This window comes from Lytechinus pictus, chromosome 3, assembly GCF_037042905.1.
Source record: "Lytechinus pictus isolate F3 Inbred chromosome 3, Lp3.0, whole genome shotgun sequence".
Lineage (NCBI taxonomy): Eukaryota > Metazoa > Echinodermata > Echinoidea > Temnopleuroida > Toxopneustidae > Lytechinus > Lytechinus pictus.
The window spans coordinates 47,136,045-47,149,478 of NC_087247.1; the positions used below are offsets into that span (position 1 = coordinate 47,136,045).

General features: G+C 35.7%; 1 long non-coding RNA gene across 1 annotated transcript; it reads left to right on the forward strand.

The window, feature by feature from the left end:
• Positions 1–8,257: 8,257 nt before the first annotated feature.
• On the forward strand, positions 8,258–12,099 carry LOC135153615 (uncharacterized). The gene is made up of 3 exons (XR_010293101.1): positions 8,258–8,303; positions 10,878–10,980; positions 11,622–12,099. It is a non-coding gene; the product is annotated as an uncharacterized LOC135153615 (long non-coding RNA).
• The last annotated feature ends 1,335 nt before the right edge of the window (positions 12,100–13,434 follow it).

The following is a 13,434-nucleotide window of genomic DNA, read 5'->3' on the forward strand; positions in this document are numbered from 1 at the left end:
TTAAGGCAATATTTTTACTCATACATCACAGTTACATGCATGTTTATGATTCTCATTCTTGTAAGACGTAGATTTCCCTAAACGCATGTAACATAATTTAGTTAGGGCTTGTATCAGCTATTTTGAATGTCAAAATACATTTATCACTTACATGGCAGAAGAAATGCTATATTTCATAAAAATCATGTCTTAAAAAAATGTTTATCATACAACAGGATTTTAGGGATTTCATAGTCAAGTAAATCCAAATTCTTACAAAATTACATGTCCCCATTTACATAGTAGATATTACTGTTAGGGCCTACATGTTATCTCATGCATGACAAAAGAAATGATATGTTTCGCTAGAAAAAATGTTTTCAGACAATATTTTACTCGGTTATCACAATTACATGCATTTTATAGTTTTTAGCCAGTATTCTACTCGCTTATCTTTATACTAGTAATATGCATTTTAGTACTCACTCTTGTGATTTTCTTTTGTGCCCATTAACATTGTACACAATACTGTCAGGGCATTTGCTGGCTTTTTGAATATTAAAATGCTTCATTTATTACATACATGACATTGCAAATGATACGTTCGTCAGCGATCATGTTTTCATCCATCATTTCACAAAAAATCACAATTACTTGCATTTAGTGCTCACTTTTGTGAAATTTAGTTTCCCCCATTCATTAAAAAATACAGGGGTCTATGGCGGCCATTTTGAATATATAGAAAAATTTTCAGTGAGTATTTCACTCCTGCAACACAAATACATACATTTTATAACCAATGTGCGGGCAATTTTATGATTTTCATGGGTAATATGCATACAGTATTTTGGCGGCCATATTGGATTTTGCCAATTTGCGGAAAATGCTCAAGGTTACACGAGTGACATCATTCAGATTCGTAATCAGCACCCTCGAATTGACGAGAAACCATCAAAAAATATTGTATTTATGAAAACACAAGGTTTGGTCAATTTACTAAGGGGCCGATCTTGGACTAATTTGGTTAACAGTGTGTACATACCACGTAACTTATTATTTGTTTTCTAGTTATTTAATGAAATTTTAATCCAACAAATATCCAGGCCTAAATATTCCTGATATGGTTACAATTAACCTTGACTTTGAAGACCTTTTTACTTAAACTTTTTTTGGCTGAAACCTTTTGAATTTAACTTTAATGTTGCTGATTTTACACGTGCTTTGATGCTAAAAAAAACATTTATATTAGCTTTGGGACTTAATGTATTTCATCAATAAATCAATGTATGTAATTATCTTTTGAAATGGCATTAAAAGGTTCACAGCCATCAGAGGATAATTTAATTTTTGTGAATGCTAATCCGTGTGCCACTCTGTTCTGTATCGTGCTGCTTATGTTATTCTTCGGATTTTAAGAAATATTTAATATTAATGTTTAAAGTTAATATTTCAAATGTTTCAAATTAATGCTTCACCTCTACATTTTTTTTAGGAAACCTTGCCGCGGCCTTATTTTCTTTAATTGATTTGTATTCGTCTATTGCTGTTTCAACAAATTCATTAAAATGTAAAATAAAGACGATTCATGTGTTTTTCTAATTTCCTGTCTTAATTGAAAATTGATATGATATCATTTTGTTGAAATCACAATAAATGAAAAAAGTTTACAAAGTGCATAGGTATACATAACATAACAAATTAAGATAATAATAATAATAAGTAGTAGTAGTAGAGTAGTAGTAGTAGTAGTAGTAGTAGTAGTAGTAGAGTAGTAGTAGTAGTAGTAGTAGAAGTAGTAGTAGTAGTAGTAGTAGTAGTAGTGATATTGATAATACTATAGTCTACATAGCAATACCATAAGGCGACCCACGCGAAACCGTCCGCGCCTCAATAGGAATTACGTGGTATAAAAACATGATTGCATGGCCCATACCGTGATTGCATGGCCCACAAATGCCTCCCCCCTTTTTTTTTTACCCCAGAGATCGTCTTTTGACGCATCGCGACCAGTTGTCTGCTTGCACGAGCAGATCGTAATCACCCTATATCTTGTCAAAATTAACTTTTGCATTATTTCTTAAATCTCTTTTCATGCATGCAACAACACCCGAACTTATTGGTAAGTTACACAAAAAATCAGAAACGAGAACACAATGTCTTCGCAATGATTATTTTGATTGTCATGTCCATGTCTTCTGTCTCTCTGATCGTAAAATAATTCAACTATGTCAGCAACCATCCCTCGTAATTTATTGATAAAGATACTACATGTACGATATATTCATCAGGGATACATTCTTGAAAGTGCCAAAGACAAGTGCTAAAATTTAACATTGAATTGCCCTTGATCTGCTAGTATTTTAGAGACTGTATGAAAAGGTTTTCTGATTTTAAAATTCATTTGAAGTATAATGGGAATGGGATAAGTTATACATATACCGTACCCTGGGCTGAAAATGTTCATATATTAATTGATAAAGTAAAATTCAAGTCATGAATATTCATATTGGATGCCGGAACTGCGATGGGAAAAATCATTTCGCACCAGGGCCTGCTCCGGATCGCGAAATGATTTTTGATTTTTCCCATCGCAGTTCCGGACACCAATATGAATATTTATGACTTACGTCTAGAGTATGCATTAATGATTGTGGCCACGTTATATAAGTTAACGATGCCACGAATGAATCAGCACACTCAAATTACCCGTTCCTGTTTTCTTATATACGTTAGACCAATGAGCTTAGTAGCATTGGTTTAATGGTTTAATAGTGTCTAGTCCGTATACAGAACAAGTCGTAGATCACAATAAATTTAGTTTAGATCTAGTCTATAGTCTCTAGATCTTGATAGACTCTGATCTAGCCTACGCTGTATCGGCATTGAACGCATTAACCTCAGGCACAAATTAACGTCACGTCGGTGCACAGAACATGCACATAAAGTTCGTAAACTGAATTAAACGCGCGGCTCATAACTCTTGATTATAATTATATAGATCGATATGCATTTTCTTCACCAATCAAGTTTTTAAAGGGATGGTCCCCGGGATGGTCCAGGCTGGAGATATTTATATCTCAATAGAGTGAAATTCACAAAGCAAAATGCTGAAATTTTTTATCAAAATCGGATAACAAATAACGAAGTTATTGAATTTTAGAGATATGCATTATTCTGGTGAAACAGTTCTCAGTATATGTCTTCATGATTATTCATTAGGTGGGCTGATGATGTCATATCCCCACTTGTTCTTTTGTATTTTATTAAATGAGTTTTTTTTTTTCAAAATTGTTCTACCAAGAACTAAAACAATTGTCTTGACAACTTATTAAGTGCATTAGTTATTTATTGCCGCAACTTATTTCACCATAATGGAGACACATGTATGAAAAAATGAAACAATTGTGATTTATTTAGCAAATCGTTAAAAGTATTGCTACTGGAAGATTATAATTAATTTGGTATGGTAAAATACTGCCTGAAAACAAATAATTCTATTTAAAGATTTTGTGAATAATTAAGATTTTTTTTCTTGTAAATAGTGTAAATATGTTCACTGAAAATAATCGAAATTTTCTGCAACAGTAATAAGTAGAATTAGTACTGAATTTGATGTACAATATTGAGATTTAGTTAAATTTATTCTTTAAACTATGATAATGACATTATTTGGGGGTTACCTCGATTAGCATCTTGCTATTATGTTAGCTCCAATTACCAAATGTTTTGTTTGTATGTGATATACTATTCCTTGTAATTGTACCTGACAGTGATATTTGGTAATAAATTCAAATTCAAATTGAAATAAGAAAAAAGGAAAGTGGGGATGTGACATCTAATGAATATTCATGATAATGTGCATATAACTGTTTTCACAAAATATTGATAAACTTCAAAATCGGCTGGCCAAAAAAAAACGGGGAAAAGGAGAAAAAGAACGAGAAAGGAAGAGAAACGTAGTGGGAAAGAAGAATTTATTGTTCATTGTAATGTTATATTATATTACAATCATATTACATAAAAAACTTTTTTTTTAATAACTTTATGAAACATAATTTATCCAGGGCCTATCTTCATTGTTCCTGGTGCTCGCATTGTCTATTTAACGAGATATATAATCCTGTTATACTAAAACCTCCCGTTTTCAAGTCAATACACACCAAATATATTTCCTCGCACTTCGAGTTATTATTGTTTTATTCAGTGACATTTGCTTCTTTTTCATGACTACTTAAAGTGATTGCCTCATTTTAAGGTCTTAATATAAAACATTTCCTGTCCGCATTAGTGGGTTGGTGACATATGTCTGCTCTTCATGAATTCCTAAAATCAGTCTTTAAAATGTCCCTTTTCTGATCCGAATATCAAAAATTTTCAGCTCGCGCTTCGCGCTCGCATCATTTGGTTAGTGAAATATAGTATGATCTTATAGTGAATTCCTACAAACAAGCCTTAGATTGTGCTCTTCAGGTCTGAATTTCTTAAATTTTCAGCTCGCGATTCGCGCTCGCAATATTTGGTGAGATGCGTATGTTAATCATGATTACAATGACCACAAGTGCTTCATGTGTTTAAAAGTAATTCTAACAAAATCAGCAAGCGCTTGGTACTCGCATTAGATGACTATGGTGAGAGATGTATACTCTTAATGAATTCCTAAAATATAGTCCTTAAAATGTCCGTTTGGGGTCCATACAAAAATTTCAACTCATGCTTCGTATTGTCTGTTTAGCGAAACAGGTACGTATCATGATTACAAAAATGTGCTTATAATGTCCCTTTTTAGGTCTGAATATAAAAAGATTTGAGCTCGCGCTTCGCGCTCGCATTTTTTGATCAGTGAAATGAATATCCGTTTAATGGCACTGTCCTTAAAAAGTCTCTATTAGGTCTTCGCGCGCTCGCTAAGTGACTCCAAATTTTTGCGGGTACCCCCCCCCCAAGCCACGACCTACGGTACGCCACTGAAAATACATGTTTTATTTCGATTTTGAATGATGTATTTCTTACCATCATAAAGGACCACAAATAGTAGCAAATAGTAGGGGGGACATTTGAAATTGTGTTCCCCGTACTATTTTGAGTAGGGGGGGACATGTCCCCCTTGTCCCCCTGGGATTTCCGCCCATGATCAGATCGTACCTTCGGTCTGGAGATCATCGTGTAAGTGTTGTTCATTAACGTTGTACTACTTGATGCGAGAGGTGGCACAACTAAGTAGTCGCATTTAGTCGAATGGAGGTGGTACAACACTTGCACATGTGCCAGCGACCTATAGAGACCAGTCTTGCGACTGGGTGAGATGATATAGGCCATAAGACTGTTGTAAGACCGATCGCAACACGGCTTAAAACATTGCACTACCGTTGCATTCGCATGTATGCGACCTTTCCTCGGTGTTACAAAATATATAGGAGTTAAGAATAAATAAGCCCCTTTCACAATTGACGTACGACCAGATTTCGACCGCCTGCAACAGTTTTTTTCTTGTTGTTGCACGATTTATCTCTTGGTGTCCTGCGAGCACTCGCAGTCGTTGTAGACGATCGCACGAACTGGAGGTAGTCGTGACTGGTCGCATCTGAACTTTGAACATGTTCAAAATCCAAATGCGATCAAATACGATCGATTCACTTGCATTAGGTCGTACCGTCGGTCGAGCGATCATCATGTGAGTGTTGTTCAACGTTGTACGACTTGGTGCGAGAGGTGGCACAACTAAAAAGTCGCGTTTAAGCCCCTTTCACAATTGACGTACGACCATTTGCGACCTTTTGGTCGTGCGACAGGCTGCAACAGGCATCAATTGCTAGTCATCTCATAAGATCGCACAGAGGCTTTCACAGTTGCAACAGCTGTCGTACAACAAAAACAACCAGTAAACCCCGTTGCACGAGTAAGTCGCATATGCTCTTATTGTGCTCGTGCGATCACATGCGAGTGTTGCACGAGGGATTGCGAGTGGAACGGTCGCATACATGCGAATGAAACGGTAGTGCAATGTTGTAAGCCGTTTTGCGATCGGTCTTGAAACAGTCTTATGGCCTATATTTTATCGCACCCAGTCGCAAGACTGGTCTCTATAGGTCGCTAACACATGTGCGAGTGTTGTACGACCTCCAGTCGACTAAATGTGACTACTTAGTTGGGCCACCTCTCGCACCAAGTCATACAACGTTGAACAACACTCGCACGATGATCGCCCGACCGATGGTACGACCCCGGGTACGGCCTGATGCGAGTGAATCGATCGTATTTGATCGCGTTCGGATTTTGAACATGTTCAAAGTTCAGATGTGACCAGTCACGACCACCTCGAGTTCGTGCGACCGTCTACAACGACTGCGAGTGCTTGCAAGACACCAAGAGATCGATCGTGCAACAACACTAAAAAACTGTTGCAGGCGGTCGTAAACTGGTCGGACGTCAATTGTGAAAGGGGCTGAACGGTCGCATACATGCGAATGCAACGGTAGTGGAATGTAGTAAGCCGTAATTTCGATCGGTCTTGCAACAGTCTCATATTATCGCACCCAGTCGCAAGACTGGTCTCTGTAGGTCTCCAGCACATGTGCAAGTGTTGTACGACCTCCAGTCGACTAAATGCGACTATACTTAGTTGTGCCACCTCTCGCACCAAGTCGTACAACGTTGAACAACACTCACACGATGATCGCCCGACCGATGGTACGACCTGTTGCGAGTGAATCAATCGTATTTGATCGCGTTTGGATTTTGAACATGTTCAAAGTTCAGATGCGACCAGTCACGATCACCTCCGACCACCTCAAGTTTGTGCGATCGTCTACAACGACTGCGAGTGCTCGCAAGACACCAAGGGATCGATCGTGCAACAACAAGAAAAAACTGTTGCAGGTGGTCGTAAACAGGTCGTACGTCAATTGTGAAAGGGGCTTACGTCGACTGGAGGTCGTACAACACTTGCATATGTGCTTGCGACCTACATGTACAGAGACCAGTCTTGCGACTGGGCGCGATAATAGGCCATAAGACTGTTGCAAGACCGATCGCAACACGGCTTACAACATTGCACTACCGTTGCATTCGCATGTATGCGACTGTTCCTCGGTGTTATAAAATAGGAGTTAAGAATAAATAAAAGAGAGCCAGGGCAGAAAATATTAGAAAAAGTGTGATATAAACTCCACGAAATTAAAGCTATGGCTGCTATTACATTGCTCTGAGTTCGAATTGGTCTATACCTCCATCAATTACACGAACACTCGCACTGACTGGTTTCATTCAAACGTACGAGCAATCGCATTGTCTCACGTCGACTCTCACGACTATGCAATCAGCCATGCAATTATTGAGACTGATATGAAACCACTCGCAATCCCTCTTGCATCACTCGCATGTGATCGCACGAGCACAATACGAGCATAAGTGACTTACTCGTGCTACGGGGTAAGTAAACGTTAAGTTCGAAATTTTAACCAGTTCTTAAGTTAACCATGGTCCATGGCATTAAACAGGTCCAGATTTGAGATAAAGTTAATGCGATAGCCTAGGCTTTAGTCCTATAGTCTAGCCTAACACTTTGTCTTGTCATAGCAATTTGATAAGTGTTTACGAACTGGATCTAGATGTAGATCTAAGCCTGAGGAATATGTACATGATGTAAGTACCGGTAATTTGAGGGTGCTGATTCATTCGTGGCAAAGTTAACGTGAACGGAGGGCACAGTTGATTTTGTAAAGATGGTCCACGCGCATGCGTACTCTTATTCCGAAGACGCAAGTCATGAAAAATAATTTCGCCTCCGGATCAGCAAGTAATAATTCCGGAGCACTTGAGAAGTACTATTTCATTTTGAAGGGAACATATTTTTTTAAGATGGCTTGGGCACGTGTAAGATAAGATAAGGCAAGAATAAGGAAGAATATAATGTACGTAATATATTTTTTTAAAGACATCAACTTAAAAGATTATATAATACCAAAAATATATGGTCAGAATGGGCTTAGTTATCCATGACTTAATGATATTGATGAAACCTTACAGTTACATGCTTGGGCTAGTTGCATGAAACTTTTGCCATAGCAAAGAGCTCTGGCAAACAAAATTGTGCAATTGACAATAACACATTGAAAAACTCTGGCCAAATATATTGCCAGTTTTTTTTGGTATGCAACATGGCCCTTATGTCTATAAGACCTTGCTATTTGAGAAACTGGTTATTTTGGCCACTTGCATTTTGTCAGTATCTTTGTTGAATACAAATATTTTTCATCATGTGTTGATTTCCTTCTAACTAGAACAAACATCGTCTTCTACTACAGAGCCTCCAGAGTGTCCCCAAGGTAAGCAAATCTTATTGCACATTTACAATTCGAGCGACGCGTATTTAAGCTCGCATTCACTTTGGTTCCCCATTTTCGCCACAGAAAAATATTGTGTAAAGTGTAAACTATTATTTTGTCTGGCTGATTATTTAACAACATTTTAACAAAAAAGAATATCCAGGATTCAATTATTCAGGATGTGGTAACAATTACCTTCAATTGATTTTGAAGGCTTTATAATGTAACTAATTCTTGCTGCAACCTCTTGAATTTAACTTTGATAATGATGCTGAAATTATACGTGCTTTGGTGTAAAAAAACCCCACTCAAATCAACATGGAAAATTAGTTTGTTTACCTCAATATATCTAATAAATCAAAGTATCAATATATTTAATCAATACATCAATAAACAGATTTATCTGAATCAATATAAGGTTCACAAGCTTAACGGCATCAGAGGATTTTTATTTATTTATTCACCACTTGTATGGGATGGAACACCCTATCAGCAAATGCTGTTTTTCGTATATAGGGGTCCATATAATTTCTCTTTTGTGAACGCTAATCCGTATGCTACTCTGTTTTTCCTCCTTGCTGCTTATGTAATTCTTCTGATTTTTAAAGAACATTAAAACTTGGTGTTTAAAGTTAATATTTCAAATATTTTGAATTAATGCTTTACCTTTACATTTCTTTTAGGAAACCTTGCCGTGGAGTAATTTCTTTATTTGATTTGTGTTCGTCTATTAATGTTTCAACAAATTAATTCAAGTGCAAAATAAAGACTATTCATGTGTTGTTCTAATTTCTTGTTTTAATTGAAAATTGATATAATAACATTTTATTGAAATCACAATAAATGAAAGAAGTTTACAAAGTGCATAGATATACATAACATAAAAAAGATTGAAATAAACCCAGGTCATGACTCATTACTATCAATGCAGGGCAGTAAGTGCACAAGGACACGGTATAAAGTATGAGTCAAATTGTAATAATGCAGATAATAGAGTTATAATTGATGATGATGATAATAATAAGAATAAGTAGTAGTAGCAGTAGTAATAGTAGTAGTAGTGATATTAATAATAATAATCTATAAAACAATATTTGTAAAGCGACCCCGCGAACCCGTCCGCGCCTCAATATGAATTACGTGATATAAAAACATGGCCCATACCGTGATTGCATGGCCCACAAATGCCTCCCCCCCCTTTTTTTTTTTACCCCAGAGATCGTCTTTTGACGCATCGCGGCCAGTTGTCTGCCCTTCAAAATCTTGTCCCGATGCCGCTATTATGCGGATAATAGCAGCATCAGAATAATGCGGATAACTCTTGTCCTCCTCTTATTTTACGACCAAATTATGCTGCTATTAGCCGCATAATTGTGTTTTATTGGGTTTATGAAAGGGGTATTATGCAAGATGAGCAATGTCCACATTTCATTAACTATATCTATAAACTTTCAAAGTTATGGCAATTCAACAATTACCTATTAACATGGCCAAAGCTCATCGACCTTAAATGACCTTCGTCATTTCAAAAACTTAACCTTATGTCATGATTTTATGTTGACGCCGCCGCCCCCGTCGGAAAAGCGGTGCCTATAGTCTCGCTCTGGTATGCAGGCGAGACAAAATGCCCAATGTTGGTTGGATACATAATTACCCTCATGGAGCACTTAATATTTTTTAGGGTGTAACCTATTATTTTTCTAATTATCTAACAAAATTTTCACCCCACAAATAATATCCAGGCATTATCATTTATGTTATGGTAACATTCATAATATGGTTACAATTAACCTTGATTTTTTAAGACTATTTAATGTAACTAATCCTTGCTGCAACCTCTTTAATTTAAATTTAACGATGCTGAAACTATACGTGTTTTGATATTAAAAAACCTACCTAATTTAGCTTGATAACTTAATGTACCTCATCAATAAATCATTGTATCTAATTGCATTAAAAGGTTCACAATCATGCTTAACGGCATCAGAGGATAATTATTTTTTGTGAACGCTGCCTATGTTATTGTTTGAATTTTTATGAAATATTTAATGCTAATGTTCAAGGTTAATGTTTTAAATATTTTGAAATGTTTCGAATTTTGAATTTTGAATTAATGGTTTACCTTTATAATGCCTTTTTAGTAGATTTTGCCGCGGCCTTATTTCTTTATTTGATTTGTGTTCGTCTATTAATTTTTCAACAAATTAATTCAAGTGCAAAGTAGACACTATCCATGTATTTTCTACTTTCCTGTCTTGTATTTCTACATTTTAATCTAATTGCACAAGGGCATGCTCATATATGTATCAAATAGTAATAACAACAATGCTGATAATGATGACGATGATGATAATAATAGTTATAATAATAATGATGATAATGATAATAATAATAGTAACAATAAGAATAATGATAATAATCTGCCTTAAAGCTACCAAAGGGAGAATTGACGCTAGGAAGAACATTGAGTTAGAGGAAAACAGAGGCATGAACACAAGAGAATGAAGGAAGAGACTGCACGAACGGTAGATATTGACGAGTTATAACCTTTTCGCCAAACAATTTACTTTACAGCGTTTTCCACATGGGCAATAGGTTTGATATGCTGTGCTGCCTTAGCCATCATCGCCTTCATTGTCATTGTCATTGCCATCAAGTATAAACATGATAAAACAAGGTACGTAAAATCCAAAGCACACAAAAATGGTCGTGACACACTACATGCTCAAAGGTCTATTTCTTCTTTTTAATTACTTTGTTATTTACCCCATGTAGGAGGATACAGTTGAAGAGCACTATGTTGTTGGAATGTTCTTATTTTGGTAAACAGTAACACATCACGGGGTATAGTAAGATGAGCGGAGGGCATGACGCCAGACCCATACAGTTACATAAAAATTTAGACTCTGCACAAAATTTCGCTTTGATCCATAGATTTGATGAAATTATTGAAAAGTTGATGAATTTTTTATAATGGATAACTGCAATATATACTTGCTGTATACACTGTGAGTCAGAAAAAAAAGTCCCAATAGTTGTCTTTTCTGAAGGTATGTATACATTCAATCATTGATTTATTGATATGTCCTGGTAGAACTATTCTCTCCGCATAGTTTGATACAATTTTATATGGATCTTTGCATGTATGATTGACTACGAGACAATCTCCAGGAGGGCGTAAAATCTCGGTTTCTCACTTAGTTTCGATATACACTCCGATAATCAATACAAATACTATTTAGTGGAACAGCGTAGTATATAATGAAATAATAATGAATAAGAATAAAAACGAAATATTTAATATCCACGTTTATATAGAAATAGAAGACACGATGAAAACCAGGATGAAAACGGAAGGCCACCGCCGCTCGAGACTCAAAATTCGACCTACGGTCTGATCGGGAAGGATGAAACAGATACAGGTGGTAACACGTATTCAGTGGGGAAGGAAGCATTTTCTAGTAAAGATGAGACCAATAATGGAATTGAAAACAAAGAACTTTCGGAGGATGATCCTAAAAAGAAAGAGAAACCAGCACCAGTTGTTCAGATGACCGAACTCTGAAATCTATAGTAGCATTGCTGTTGCTCTTGGTTGGTTGGTTTGTTTGATTGCATACGAACGATGTATGGACATTAATAATCAGCATTATTTCGTTGTATTTTGTTTGTTGACACCAAGAACGTGTGCATGAAAATACAGATAGAGGGTGAGAGATAAAGAGAGCAAGATATAGAAAGATAGATACGGTGAGAGATAGATAGAGAGAGAGAGAGAGAGGGGGGGGGGACATTTGGACTCAAATCACTAAATACAAACATATTTCATTTTGACATGGGTTATTCTATGTTTACTCATGCACCCCACCAGTTGAATATATTGTATTGGATATTTTGTTTACATTGTTTTGTGAAATTTCTTAATCTTGCCATTCATTGATCTTATCAGGAATTGATGCCCTGCTACAAATAAATTGATAAAAATAAAAATACATATATATATATTTATATATATATATATATATTTATATTTATATATATATATATATATATATATGAATTTACAGGGATTTATTCTGTTTTAGGCATATATGTATTCTTGTGCAGTCCATGTTTAAGCCCACCGATGAGGATTTGGTCCAGGACTTGTTTCTTATGATCGTCCAATGCAAATTGTATCTTGACCAAAAAAAGCAACTGTAAATATTACCATGGTGACCATGCCTTCAAGCAGTGCCTTTACATACATTTAACCAAGATGATCTTTTGCATGGTCACGGCAAGTTTCATTTATGTTACAGATTGCATTAACTATGACACTGTTGACGAAGGAAATGAAACACGTAGATGGAAATGCAGCTTGCATGGATAGTGACAATTTTATACATTATCTTATAACAGAACTACGCAGAAAATTTGTGAACTATGCGAGTAAAATTAAACATTGAACAAGACTGCCTCTTACTGCACGGGGATGTCTTATAGTCCAGTCAATATAGGGTTTGACCCACCACTAATTGCAACACGAGATATTCCACTGCAATGCTTTCAAGGAAGGTCCCCTAAACAACATACTAAAAGTCCCAAGAAATCCAAGCAGTGGAAATTTATGAAATTTGCATATTATGCAAATTAGCCATAAAAAGTTATAAAAATAAGGAAAATAGCCCAAAGATTACAAATTGAGTGTCCAAAACAATTCAATTTGAGCGAAAATTCATGATAAATAACTGTATTCAATGTTTTTTGTCAAAAGTGCAAAAAAATCTACCTCATTTGAATAATATGCAAATAAGCATCCTTATATGGAAAAATGTCAAGGTATTGTGATTTTTCTCTCATTGTCTGCTTGAAAATTTCATTAATGTTGGAATTTACATGCTGCTATCACTAAGGACGTTGAATAAATTTGTAGTCAGCTTAGTGTATGTAGTGTAATTTGCATATTATGCAAATAAAAGTATCTAACATGTTGTAAATATTCAAGAAAACATACTGGTGATACATCCCTCAAAAATTGCAAGTAGATTATCTATTGAAATTGGAATATGGCAATACCTCACAGGAAGGTTTCCTAAACACCATATTAATAGTCCTTAAATATACAAGCATATGGAAAATCACAAAATTT